The following is a 13,529-nucleotide window of genomic DNA, read 5'->3' as shown; positions in this document are numbered from 1 at the left end:
CCCTTTTTTTTTTTTTTTTTTTTTTGCCTTCCTTCATAGATGTCACTATTTATCCTAGGTCATTTCTGTCACTCTCCTGTCTTCTAATTAACAGCAGTGTATAAATAATGACCGTAGTACCTTGTTTCACAGAACCTGGAAAGGTCGCTGTCACACTCTGGACTCTGAAAAAAACACCACAGGGAAAAATCCTCAGAGCAGAGATGTCTCTGAGTATTCAAAAGAGTTTTCCTTTTTATGCCAGGAAATGTCCCCCAAACACTATAGAAACTCAAGATAAAACACATTTCTTGAACACCCCTCCTCACTATTTGCAACCTCTGTGGAATCCAATTTAGTAATTCAGCGTTTTGATTGCTTTTTCTGGTTTTGACTATGCCTCATTGATAAAGAAACAGAAACAAAAAAGATCTATAATATTGAAGGGTATTTCTTTTTATTTTATGGTATTCAATAGGTTCTCACACTCTAACTGCAAACCTTAAGATTTTTTTTTAAATGTGCACACACACTAAAGTATTTTTTATGTATGAAAAGAGGTCCCATAGAAGAAAATGTCAGTGCATCAAAGCAGAAAACGAAAAAGCAGTCTAAAGGTGGGAAGAAATGACAGTAAAATATGGAAGGAGGCAGAGCAGTTCTAAAAAATCCGCTCAGCTGCATCTTAATTACCAAGATTCCAAAATAATCCACACACATATTTCTGAATTTATCTCCTATGAGGTTTCATCCCTGCTCCCCTTTATTTTAACTGGATTGAATATTTTTGTCAGAACATAAGTATCATTCTCATCTAAACCATTCTTTAAGCCACATACCCTATTAAAGATTTGATATTCTGCTTTAGCCACATTTAAATAAATGCCAGAACTATTTAATATAATATAAATATTTCAGATAAAAATATCAGTAAATAATCCTTACCCAGCCAGATTGAGAATGTCACTGAGCCATTCTGTGCATGTGTCAAACACCTTGATAGAGCGATAATGGTCTAATTATCAGAACGCAGGTTAAATGGCTGGACCACCTGTTTCACATCAACATTAATATTCTGATCAGCTGTTGAAAGAGACAAGAACTGTCACTATTATCCTATACCAACTTGAGCTTTTAGAATAATAGACCTTGTGTCAATTATCATCTATTTCCACACAGTATTTTTTCTTTCCATATTTTTATTGGTGCATTATTGTTGTACACAATGTGAGATTTCTTGTCACATATTCATACATACACATAATATAACAATATAATTTGGCCAATATTCCTCCCCAGAACATACTCCCTCCACTCCCCCTACCCTCTTTCCTCTGCTGATATCCCTTTGAACTTCGTGAGATTCCCTCCCCCACATCACAACTTTCTTTTCCTTTTTCCTCTCTAATTTCTACATACAAGAGAAAACATAAGACCTTGACCTTCTGAGTTTGGGTTATTTTGCTTAACATAATATTCTCCAGTTTCATCCAATTTCCTGCAAATGACATAATTTAATTTTTCTTTAAGGTAGAATAAAACTTCATTGTGTAGATATACCACATTTTCTTTATCCATTCATCCATGGATGGACACCTAGGCTGTTTCTGTAGTTTGGCTATTGTGAGTTGTAATTCTATAAACATGAGTATTGCTATTTTATATAATGACTTTAATTATTTAGTATAAATTCTGAGGAGTGGTATAGCATAGGCATGTGGTGGTTTCATGCCTAGTCTTTTCAGGATATTTCATACAGAATTAATAGTCACTGGTTTTAGCAACCTGAAGTCTGAATCTAAACATAAGTACTGAAATAACATATTAGCTCCCAGCAATAAAATATTCAGTTCTGCATTTTTTTAATTAGCTCTTTGCATATTTTCTTGGATTCCTTGATACACATGTCATAGCAGTAACTACCCTGTACTGGAATCCATTGGCAGTCAGCATTTCACCACCGAGTGCTCAACATGAACAAAGCCCTGGGTCTCAACAATGATCAGGAGAAAGACCATCTTAGCCATCACATTGCTGAAGGTGTAGTAAGCCCTAGGTCTTAGTCTCAGATCTACCACAAAACTTGAAGTTAGTTACATGAACTTGGGCAAATCTCTTAATCTCAGTCTCTTTTTTTCTCCTCTGCAAAATATGAAGTTGGACTAGATCCTCTCTAGTACTAAAATATTATGGATATTTATACTGCTGTCACTGCTGGGTTTTGCATCAAAGGAAGCAAATGAAAGTATTCATTATCCAAACATCTAAAGTTTACTGACTTGCACCTCACTATGAACACACAGGCCAACTAGGTCCAGTTTTAATCTTCAAAATTTCACCTGAGATAAGATCTTGAGTCCTTGAGAAGCTATAAGGAAAGACATTACACTTAATTGAGAAGCTGCAATAGAGGAAACTAATAGAGATCATCGCAAAAGGCTCATTCATATCTTCAGCTGTGAACCTGAGCACACAATGTTCCTTCACCCATACAGATAGGTCAAGTGCATTTAAACTTTCAGAAGAAACATATAGATTTACTTCTTTTATGCCTCTTTGATGTTTTAACTATTACTTATACTTATTCAGCATTATGTAACTACCAGGACTGAGAATTCAGAATCAGGAGCTGTGAGCTGAAGTCAAGTTTCTGGATTCACTCAAAATCACAGAGCTCCAAATCTGGAGGAAATTCAAGTCTACCACTCACATTTTAAAAGTCAGGTACATACACATTTATATACGCTTAACATGCACACATATGCATAACCAAAGGAATTAATTGATTCATATCTCAAAGCCAGCAAGAACAGCGAGGACTCCTAGCTCTGAACCCAGTTGTCTTTCCACTCCAGATCATGATGCCCTTGCCATATTCAGATGACAAGATCATCTCCAAAACTCTTTCTTGTCTAAATTCCCAAGCTCTTTGGAAATGAAAGAGTCCAGATGGCTCACTATCCTACTAGAAACAACTAAGTCTTCAATTTTCTGAGTGAACTTGAGAAGAGCTCTCTATCCATTAGAGTTCTCAATTGCAAGAAACATAAATACCTTGACTAATTTCAAAAGGAAAAAGTATTTTTTAAAGGATTTCTGGGTACCTTCCAGAACCACAAAATATGGAGATAGAGGCTTGGAGAAGAAACAAAAATAAAGGAATCTAAGCAGCAGCTAAGACCAAAACAGAAATTAGGTCACAGACCAGATCGGTGGGCTCCCCACTGCTGCACCATTGCACTCTGGACTGTGGGCACCAGCTGCAAGGCAGGTTAAGGAACACTCATCTGGCCTTTTCAGTGTCATCCATGGAAGCAGGCTCTGCTGGAGACTTCCCAAAATAAGCAAAAGAATTCAGATCCAGGGAAACTAGCAGCCAGTCAAAAAAAGAGAGCTAGTATGGTGATTCATGCCTGAAAAGACAGCTACTCAGGAGGCAGAGGCAGGAGGATAGCAAGTTGGAGACCAGTCTCAGCAAGGAGAGCCTGTCTTAAAATTGAAAGGGCTGGGGGTGTAGCTCATTAGTAGAGCACCCCTGAATTTGATCCCCAATACCAAAAAAAGAGAGAGAGAGAGAAAGACATAAAGGTATGGATGGGTGGGTGGGTGGATGGATGGATAGATAGATATTCTTGTCTAAAATAAGTAATACATTTCAGAAATTGAAGACATACATGCATGTCTACAGAAATTAAGCCCCCTTTAAAATTGACTGAAAATGATTACTGTACAGTATCCTAACATCAAAAAAATTATCAATAACATTGTAAAAACCCAGTTTAACATGATATGTATAACATACCTAGGAAGATGCACATAAAAATGTTGATGTCATTATATTGGAATGGTGGGAAATGAGTAATTTTTAAAAATGTATCCTCAGCTACAACTTCCTGTAATTTATAGTATTTTACCTGGAATAATTCTCAACTCAAATAATAATGTGATGAGGAACTTTTAGTTGTACTGGTAAATTTCTATGATACCGGAAATTTTAACAACTTATAATGCCTTCTAAGTACATATTTATCATATTTACCAAAAAAGGGCTTCTAAGTGCTAATTTTATTTGTGCAAGTTGTTTTATAAAAGTAAAGATTTTGATTTTCACATATAATGTCCTTAAAATTCAATCTTTTAAATTATTTTTTAAAAGGAAGCTGCCAGTTCTGACTAGGAGGGAGTTTAGTGTCTCAAAACACCTTGTATTTTCCTCTTTACCAACCTACGTATTTCCCTTCCTGTGGGCTTTATTGCTATCAGCTGCAGTTGCCTATAGCTTCCGACTGCTTTCACTCCTGCAGGGTTAATTTATACTACTTGGATGTCTTGGCACTCTTTCCTTCCTTTTCCCCTCCCAAAATACCCAAGCCTTATAACCCTTAATTTTACTACTTGATTCTATGCCCAGTCACTATTTATAAGTAGAGATAATCTCACATTCAGACAGATGGTCTGATGCACAATTCTGAGGTCTGTGATTCCATTAGTTTAATCACGTTATGACCTTAAGGCACAAACATGTTGAGGGCCCATATATAAACAAATAAACTGAACAAAAGGAAACATGTACACAGATATGGATCCTAGCTATTAAATCTACCTGCCACACTTTAAAGAAGAGGGAACCCAAAGTACAGTTAAAATCGCCTTTGTCATCTTTGATCCTGGGGTAAATCTTCCCCTCTGGGCAGATTAGGCTCCTAACATCCTGCAAGCAGCCCAGGCTCATTCCCTACCGTGTCTTAAACCTGAAGCATCTTCTTTGAATCTCTCCCCAGACTAAACCCACAAATACCTCAGGAAACACATTGCCACTTTCCTGAGGGATATACAGAAGTGTGACTAATAATGGAAAAGAGAGATACAAACCTCAAAGACAAAACATAAATGATAGTCATAGGTATGGCTGCTAGCAAGTACCAGACTACTTCTCAAAGCAATCATATGAGCATGGCTGTGTATACCTGCTGTTACAGACACCACAGTCATCAAGGTAAATATAACACAGTTCATGCTCTTACAGAATTTTCAGTCTAATGAGAGCATATATGCACAAAAACTATTCAACATAGAGCTAAGTGCAGAGATAAAGGGAAATTTTTCCTAGAGAACAAGAATTTGGGGCTGGGGTTGTGGCTCACTAGTAGAGCTCTTGCCTAACATGTGCGAGGCCCTGGGTTCGATCCTCAGCACCACATAAAAATAAATAAGTGAAATAAAGGTATTTTGTCCAACTACAACTAAAAAAATAAATATAAAAAAAGAGTTTAGTTTTCATGAAAGATTTTTTCAAGAAGTACATTTTACAGATAAGAAAACTAGAATTCGGAGGTTAAATCTTTATAATCACTAACTAGTAAGTGATGGAGCCTGAAATCAGACATGAGGTACTCTGAAGCCAACATTCCTACCCTCTTTCCATTTGGGAAAATTAACCTATTCATCTGCATATTCCCAGCACGAAGTGGGTTATTTCCCTAGGGCCACCATAACAAATAGCCAAAAACTTGACCGCTTATAACAATGGACATTAATTCTCTCTCAGCTCTAGAGATCAGAATTTGAAATCTGCTCCAGGCCTCTCTCCTGGAGGCTGGCAGGCATCACAAATCCTGTGCTCCTTGGCTGGTAGATGAGTCATTCCAATCTCTTCTTCCATCTTCACGGGGACTTCCTCTCCATGTTTCTCCTCTGTGTGTCTGAAATCTCTCTCTCCTTTCTCTTATAAAAACAGCAGTCACTGGTTTGGGGATGAATACACCTGTAAAGACCCCTTTTCCAAGTGAGATCACATTCACAGGTACCAAGAGTTATGACAGACTTCTCTCCTTTGGGGGGAGGGAGATACCATTCAACCCACTACACCAAGCACATTGTTTACCAGCCTATTCCAGCTTTTATTTTCCATTGAACCTTCTTGCCTGAAGGCCTCATGTTGAGCCAAGGATTTATGGATAACGCTGAGAATGTGTACAGCCTCAGGAACGCAGGCAGACTCCCAGACCACCAGGGATAAGAGAGAGCCTACCAAGACCCACTGTGGCTATCTCATTCCATTTTTTTTTTCACTATTAAATTAATTGCTAGTCTGCTGGTTTCTTACCTATCAAATCCAGAATCACGACATCAGGCTAACTTCAGCATCAGCCTTTCCTGTTTATTTACCAACTTTTCTGACAGTTTCAAGCATGGAGTTTTCTGCTCCCCTCTCCAAATCAAGTCAGCTCCCTCCAGCTAAACCCCCTCTTTACTTTTATGGCTTACCCCACTCTGGCCAAACTATCACATAACGGAAGGAAAGGTGGAATGGAATGGAAGCTAAGGGGAGGTGGAAAGAAAGCAGCTCAGGTTAATATTGCATAGACTATCACTGTTTGTACCCAAAATTCAGTAGTTCTGAAATAAACAATTATCCATTTGTTGTATGCCCTGGTCAATTTCCAGATATCTTGAGTGAGGTTTGTTTTGGTTTTTTTTTTTAATCACATTGTCCAGTTTTATCATTGCTTTATTGGGAAAAGAATTGGCTATGCTCTCTACTCTGACAAACCAAAAGTCCCTCTTCCCAATTTCTAAAATATTAACTCAAAAGGGCCATTTCCATATTGCAACTGGCAACTGTATTCTCTGAAAGGAGAAGGTCAGGGGAACCTTTCTTTTCGTACCAGGGATGCTTTTACTACTGAGCCACATCCTCTGCATTTTTTTTTTAATATTTATTTAGAGACAGGGTCTCACTGAGTTACTTAGGGCCTCACTAAGTTGCTGAGGCTAACTTTGAAATTGCAATCCTCTTACCTCAGTCTCCTGAGCCACTGGGATTGTAGGCATACACCACCGCGCCCTGTTAGGGGAGCCTCTTGAAATGTTCATTCTGCACAGTTGGGATGGGACTGGACGTACCAGGGCATACAACAATTGAGTTCCCTCTTCTGTTCAAGCATATTTGTTGCCTACACTTTCTCAATATCTCAGTAATAAAAAAATAGAATTGCCTCAACCTATATTTTCTTACAGAACAAAGGAAGAGTTCAAAAATCTACATAAAATAACCCATCCATCAAGATGCAAATTGCTACAGCAATTGCAGATGATTTTGTACACACAGAGAAAAACACTCACCTATTATTATTGTCCACAGACCATATTGATGCACTTTAAATATTTATGAAGGGTTTTTTTTGCTTCATAAATCTATAAACCTGTTATTATGAAAAGTTTCCATAGTTTTTCTTTCTCTAAGTCAAATAGTCGAGAACCACTCTATTTATAGTACAGTCCAACTAGAATATACCCAAATACGTAATCTTTCATTATTGACTTTGGGGCTATTGAGGTACAAAGCAATCATTTTTTCACATATACTTTTACATGCATATGCCTATAAACACAACTACAAGCTACCCCTTCTTACAGAGGCTATAAATGGCAATGACTGGCTGAAAAAATACCTTGTATTTAGCACTTCTAGTTCCTTTTAAAGTATTGAGCTAACAATTTCAAAATCCATATGTTTCATATAAAAGTATGGGTACCTGACTTTTCATCAGAAAAAAAATCTAGTGAAAATAATAATGACTGTCCTTTTTAGACAAGATCATGCAATCTCCAATATGTTGCAATCCCCACCTGCCCCTATTGTCTTACTGATATTGACTAGAAATGCCAGCTACCATCAATCATTGCACATGAATTAGTTTTCTTTGATTCAGAGAAAAATATATAATCAAATGTTTAGAGAACTGTTTTTCTGTTTAAAAAAGTCTATTAAAAATGGGGAAAAAAATAGAAACTAACAGTGTTATCTGATTATCCTTTTACTCAGTCCTCTTTACTCATTGCTGCCTTTCTGGGCCCTGTGGGAGCTCAGAAAATAGTACCCCCAAGTATGGCAGTTTGACATGCTGAGTACTTTGAACTAAAAAAGCTGCAGAAGCAAGGTATCTCTGACCTTCTCCCATTCCCCTGTTTGTCTCCCCTCTGTCCCTATCAAGGCACAGGGAGCAGGTGTCTCTGTAGACTCAAGAAAGTCCTTCCAGAAGAAAAGCAATTATCATGAGCCCATCCTCTTACTCTCACCAAACAGGAAAAGTAATTCAAAGGAAAGAAAACCAGAGTGGATGCCACATCCCAAGCCCAGAGGAATTTTGTCTCAGGCTGTCTTCTATCCTGGGGCTCACATATGTCCCCCAAAATCATTTACTCACTCTAAATTGCTTACTTCCTCCACTCTCCTATCTTCTTTGAAGAAGGTACCTGAATGTCTAAAGCTGATTAATCATTGAGTTCTCTCTTCCTGTGACTCCCTGTGCATGTCAGAACCTGGATGTTTCTTCTTGTTAACCTATTGTCAGTTTATTTCAGCAGACTCAGTTATCAAATCTTTAGAGGAAGAGGGGAAGTTATTTTCACCATTCTCACCCTATTGGAATTTGACTTTACTTCTATTTGTGTCCCTAGATTAGAACCAAATAATATCTTGAAATAAAAATAATACACGATTGTGGGGTTCTTGCTAATCCAGAAGTTGGACAAAGAGCCCTTGTTTATATAGTATAATGGTTAAGTCCCCAGAGCCTTCCACGGCCAGATTTCTTAAATTCAAATCCTGGGTTTGCCACCCAAAGATTTTATGATCTTGGGCAAATTAGTTAATGCATCTAAAATTCAATTATTCTGTCTATAAAATAGGATAATAATCGCATTCATTTCATTATAGGGTCATTTGAGGGTAAATTTAAATGCTCAGAATAGCATCCGTGTGGTATAATAAAAAATACTTTTGCTCTTTTTCTCTGGTTCCTGTCACAGAGATCCTAAACTTCTTGGGACTTTTTGAGTGATAGAAATGTCTTTTGTTATTCATAATGAGCCCCCTCTTTCAATAATACTTGAGTTTATGCTAATAAGGTGACTTACAGTGGTACCCTGGTTAGCTTCAGCCTGGGGCTACTCACCAGAAAGAGCAAGTGATTAGATTAGAAGCTTGAAACCCTCAGTCCTACCCACCAACCTACAGGAAGTGGGAGTTGGGGATTGGCTGATGATTAAGCTCTATAAAAACTTTTGAACTCAAGATTTGATGAGCCTCTGAGTTGCAGAACATGTGGGGGTGCCCAGAAGGTGGAGTGCCTCTCCCTCCCATACCTTGCCCCATGCACTGGCTATTTCTGAGTTGTATCCTTTATAAAAAGTTGGTAAATGTTAAGTGAATGTTTCACTCACGTCTGTGAGCCATTCTAGAAAATTATTGAACCTGAGGAAGGGGTCAGGGGAAGACTGATTTATAACTAATTAGTCAGAGGTATGGGAGGCCTAGACTTGAAATTGGCATCTTAAGTGGGAGCAGTATTTTTCCTAACAATTCATTGGTTCACCCTCACCCCTGGTAGTGAAGGGGTGGGGAGCAAGATCTTTTTCCCTCTCATGTGATGAGGCCAAAAACAAAATGAAGCTGAACACCAACAGCACAAGTTTATTCAGTGGCCAAGAACAAAGAAGGGGCACCTGGCTCACAAATTAACTTCTCAACCTAACTTCCTTCCCAGAGTCCCCCAAATCCTTGCTTAGGTGGTAAAAGATTTACAGCAGAGTGGATATGCAATGAAGGCAAGGAAATAGTTGAGTTTATGCTGATGAGGTGACTTAGAGTGGGAACCTGGTTAACTTCAGCCTGGGGCCACTCACCAGAAAGAGCAAGTGATTAGAAAATTAGAAGCTTGAAAACTTCAGCCCTATACACCATCCTCCAGGAAATGAGGGGGTGGAGATTGACTGATGATTTTAAAAAATATACTTAATGCAAAGGAATGTATTAACATCATTTATAATTTTACAAAAACATAAATAGGCAGCTTAGATTCCAACATATACTTTTCATAAATGCACTAAAGAGGAAATACCTGGGCATAAATGCCATTGAACAAAGTACAGTGGGGCTTAGCTAACTTCCCTGGAAGCACCTAAATTTGCCTAACAGGAGAGAAAAATCCTTTACACTTCAGCCCTATGTAGAACATGGAATCTGCACCTACAGAATGAGCCTGTCTTTAGCCATTTTGATTCCCAAAGGCTCTATCTACTCCAGGGTAAATAATAATATCCTCTGGAGGGCTGGGGTTGTGGCTCAGCAGTAGAGCACTCACCTAGCATGTGTGAGGCCCTTGATTCCATCCTCAGCACCACATAAAAATAAAATAAAGATATTTTAAAAATAAATAAATGAAAATAATATCCTCGGGAGACTCCCAGGGCAAAGCAAGACACTATCTTGACACTATACTGACATAAATTAAGTCAAACTGGCTACTTCAAAATATGAAAGCTTTTTGGTTTTAATTACCAAGTATGTATACTACAGACATTCATCATCTTTACCCTACTGCTGTGGTTCCATGAATAAGAGTAAGTTTCAAGAATGAGACATCTCATATGAAACTGGAATTCAAGATGAAACCAGATCCTCCACTTCTGCCCATGGGTAGAGTCTGTGTAAGTTGCAGGACTCTGCAGCTAAGAAAGCCCATTTTAGTGTTAGCAGCTGATCACAGCAGGGTTGCCTGCCAGTGTTAGCTCTGGGGGTTACAGCTGGCAAAGCCAGATTCTTCACTATGGAGCAGTGTGTTGCAATTTTAATGCTGCCTGCCAGTGACCTTCCAGGTTCTTGTCTCATGAATTCAAAGAATGAAATCCACAGATGAGAAAGAGTGAGCGTAAAAGAGCAGTATTTAAGTGAGAAGAAAAGAGACAGAGTGCCCAGAAGATGAAAGGGGAACCAACAGGATTTGCCACTTAAGTGTACTAGTCTAGGGTGTTATATAGCTACTGGGTAGGGACATTGATGCTGATCATGTCTTGAAAAGTACCAAGGCTATTTCTCTAAATCTATGTTAAACAGGTACTGAAAACTGCTACCATCAACCTTCTCTCCCACCCCCGGCATCCATACCACCACCACAAGACAAAGGAGTTGGTGGGAATGTTTGGAATGTTTCTACAGGTTAACTTTATGGAGCCATCTTTACCAAGATAGAAGCATTAATAAAAAGCCTTCTGACAAAGAAGAGTCCAGGATCAAATTGTTTCTCAGCCGAATTTTACCAGATCTTTAAAGAACAACTAATGTCAAAGTTTCCCAAATTATTTCAGGAAATAGAATGAAGTGGAACACTTTCAAATCCATTCTATGAAACCACATCAACCTGATACCAAAACCAGATAAAGAGACATCTAGGAAAGGAAACTACAGACCAACATCCCTGATAAACTTAGATGCAAAAATTCTTTTTTTTTTATATTTAAAATGCTTTATTGAATCTTTGTTTCTTAGCAGCAATTTATTTAATTCTTTATTTAATTCTTTATATATTTAATTCTGTACTAGTAAATTCTTTCCAAATCCAGTAAAATGATAGCTTAATCACTGGTAATTTTAAAATGTTTTAGCATTAGGTTCATAATATATTTTATACATTTTTTAAATTTTTTATTTGTTCTTTTTAGATATACATGTCAGTAGAATGTATATATAGTATACATACATGGAATATAACTTCCCATTCTTGTGGTTGTACCTGGTATGGAGTTACACTGGTTGTATATTCATATATGAACATAGGAAAGTTATGTCCTATTCATTCTACTTTCTTCTTTATTTCCATCCCTCCTCCCTTCCCTTCATTCCCCTTTGTCTAATCCAATGAACTTCTGTTCTTCCCTCCCTTATTGTGTGTTAGCATCTGCATATCAAAGAGAATATTTGGCCTTTTGTTTTGGGGACTAGCTTATTTCACTTAGCATGACAGGCTCCAGTTCCATTCCTTAACTGGCAAATGCCATAATTTAATTTTTCTGTATAAATGAGTAATATTCCATCGTGTATATATATACAATATTTTCTTTCTTCCATATGAAAAAATCTTAATAAAATATGAGAAATTCATATTCAACAACATATTAAGAAGACTATTCATGATGACCAAGTTGTTTTCATTAAATAAATGGTAATTAACCACATGAATACAATTAAGGACAAAAGTCACAGTCTTCTTAATATATGGAGAGAAAGCCTTCAACAAAATTCAGCATTCATATATGATAAAAACACTGAAGAAACCAGGGATAAAAGGAACTTACCTAACATCATAAAGACTATATATATTTGAAAAAAAAAGCAAACCTCATCATGAATGGGGAAAAACGGAAAGTATTTCCTTTAAACTTCAGAACAAGACAAAGATGTCCACTCTCACCATTCCTTTTCAATATAGTACCAGAAATTCTAGCCAGAGAAACTAAGCAAGAAAAAGAAATAAAATGGATAAAAATAAGAAAGGAATAAGTCAAATTATCACTGCTTGCAGATGACATGAGTTTATATTTAGAAGATCCAAAAAGCTCCAACCAGAAGGCTTCTAGACCTAATAAATTCAGTAATGAGGCAGGTTACATAATCAACATAAAACAATCAATAGAATCAATAGCTTTCCTATGTACCAAAAATGAATCTTCAGAGAAAAAAAAAATTCCGGAAAATAATCCCATGCACAATAACCTCAATAAAATAAGATAATGCAGAGACAAACCCACACAGATACAGTCATTTGAGATTTGACAAAGTTGCTAAAAACATATGTTGCATAAAAGATAGGCTTTTTAACAAATAGTGCTTGGAAAACTGGTTATTCATATGTAGATGAACAAGGCTATATCCCTATCTCTGACCCTGTACAAAAGTCATTTCAAAATGGGGTATAGACCTAGAAATTAGATCAGAAACTAAACAACTCAGAAAACATAGGGGTCAGGATTCCAACATACATGAATAAACAATGACTTTCTCAATAAGATTCCTAAAGTTTAGGAAATATTAACAAGAATTAATATTCAGGATGGCAACAAATTAAAAGCCTTCTGCACAGTAAAAGAAACAATTAAAAATGTGAAGAGGGGGCTGGGATTGTGGCTCAGCGGTAGAGCGCTCACCTAGCACAGGTGGGACCCGGGTTTGATCCTCAACACCACATAAAAATAAAGGCATTGTGTTGTGTCCATCTACACCTAAAAAATAAATATTTTTTTTAAAAATGTGAAGAATAACCTACCAAATGGGAAAAAAAATTTTGCTATCTACTCTTCTGACAGAAGATTAATATCCAGAATATATAAAGAACTCAAACAACTTAGGACCAAAAATACAAAAAAAAAAAAAAAAACCAATCAACAAATGGGCAAATGAACTAAACAGTAACTTCTCAAAAGAAAAAATGAAAATGGCCAACAAATATATGAAAAAGTATTCAGCATCATTAGCCATTAGGGAGATACAAATCAAAATTACACTGATATTTTTTTTATTCTTACTCCAGTTAGAATGGCAGCCATCAAGAATACAAACAAGAATAAATTCTGGAGAGGATGTAGGAGAAAAGAAACACTTTTACACTGTTGGTGGGATTGTAAATTAGCACAACCACTATGGAAATCAGTAAGGAGATTCCTCAAAAGACTAGGAATGACTAGGCATGGTGGCACGTTTCTGTAATTCC

The 13,529-nt window shown here is 37.1% G+C and overlaps 1 long non-coding RNA gene across 1 annotated transcript in view; it reads right to left on the bottom strand.

Annotated features, from left to right (window-relative positions):
- LOC125620054 overlaps positions 1-3,292 on the bottom strand; it is a 41,999-nt gene extending 38,707 nt beyond the window's left edge. The window contains exons 1-2 of the long non-coding RNA XR_007351642.1: positions 3,185-3,292; positions 925-1,062 (exon numbers count right to left, since the gene is read on the bottom strand). This is a non-coding gene — a long non-coding RNA (uncharacterized LOC125620054). The remainder of the gene's footprint in view (positions 1-924; positions 1,063-3,184) is intronic.
- Positions 3,293-13,529: the final 10,237 nt, after the last annotated feature.

Source organism: Marmota marmota, unplaced genomic scaffold, assembly GCF_001458135.2.
Source record: "Marmota marmota marmota unplaced genomic scaffold, marMar, whole genome shotgun sequence".
Classification (NCBI taxonomy): Eukaryota; Metazoa; Chordata; class Mammalia; order Rodentia; family Sciuridae; genus Marmota; species Marmota marmota.
The sequence above is the reverse complement of the archived record's forward strand: the minus strand, read 5'-3'. Positions and strand labels throughout refer to the sequence as shown.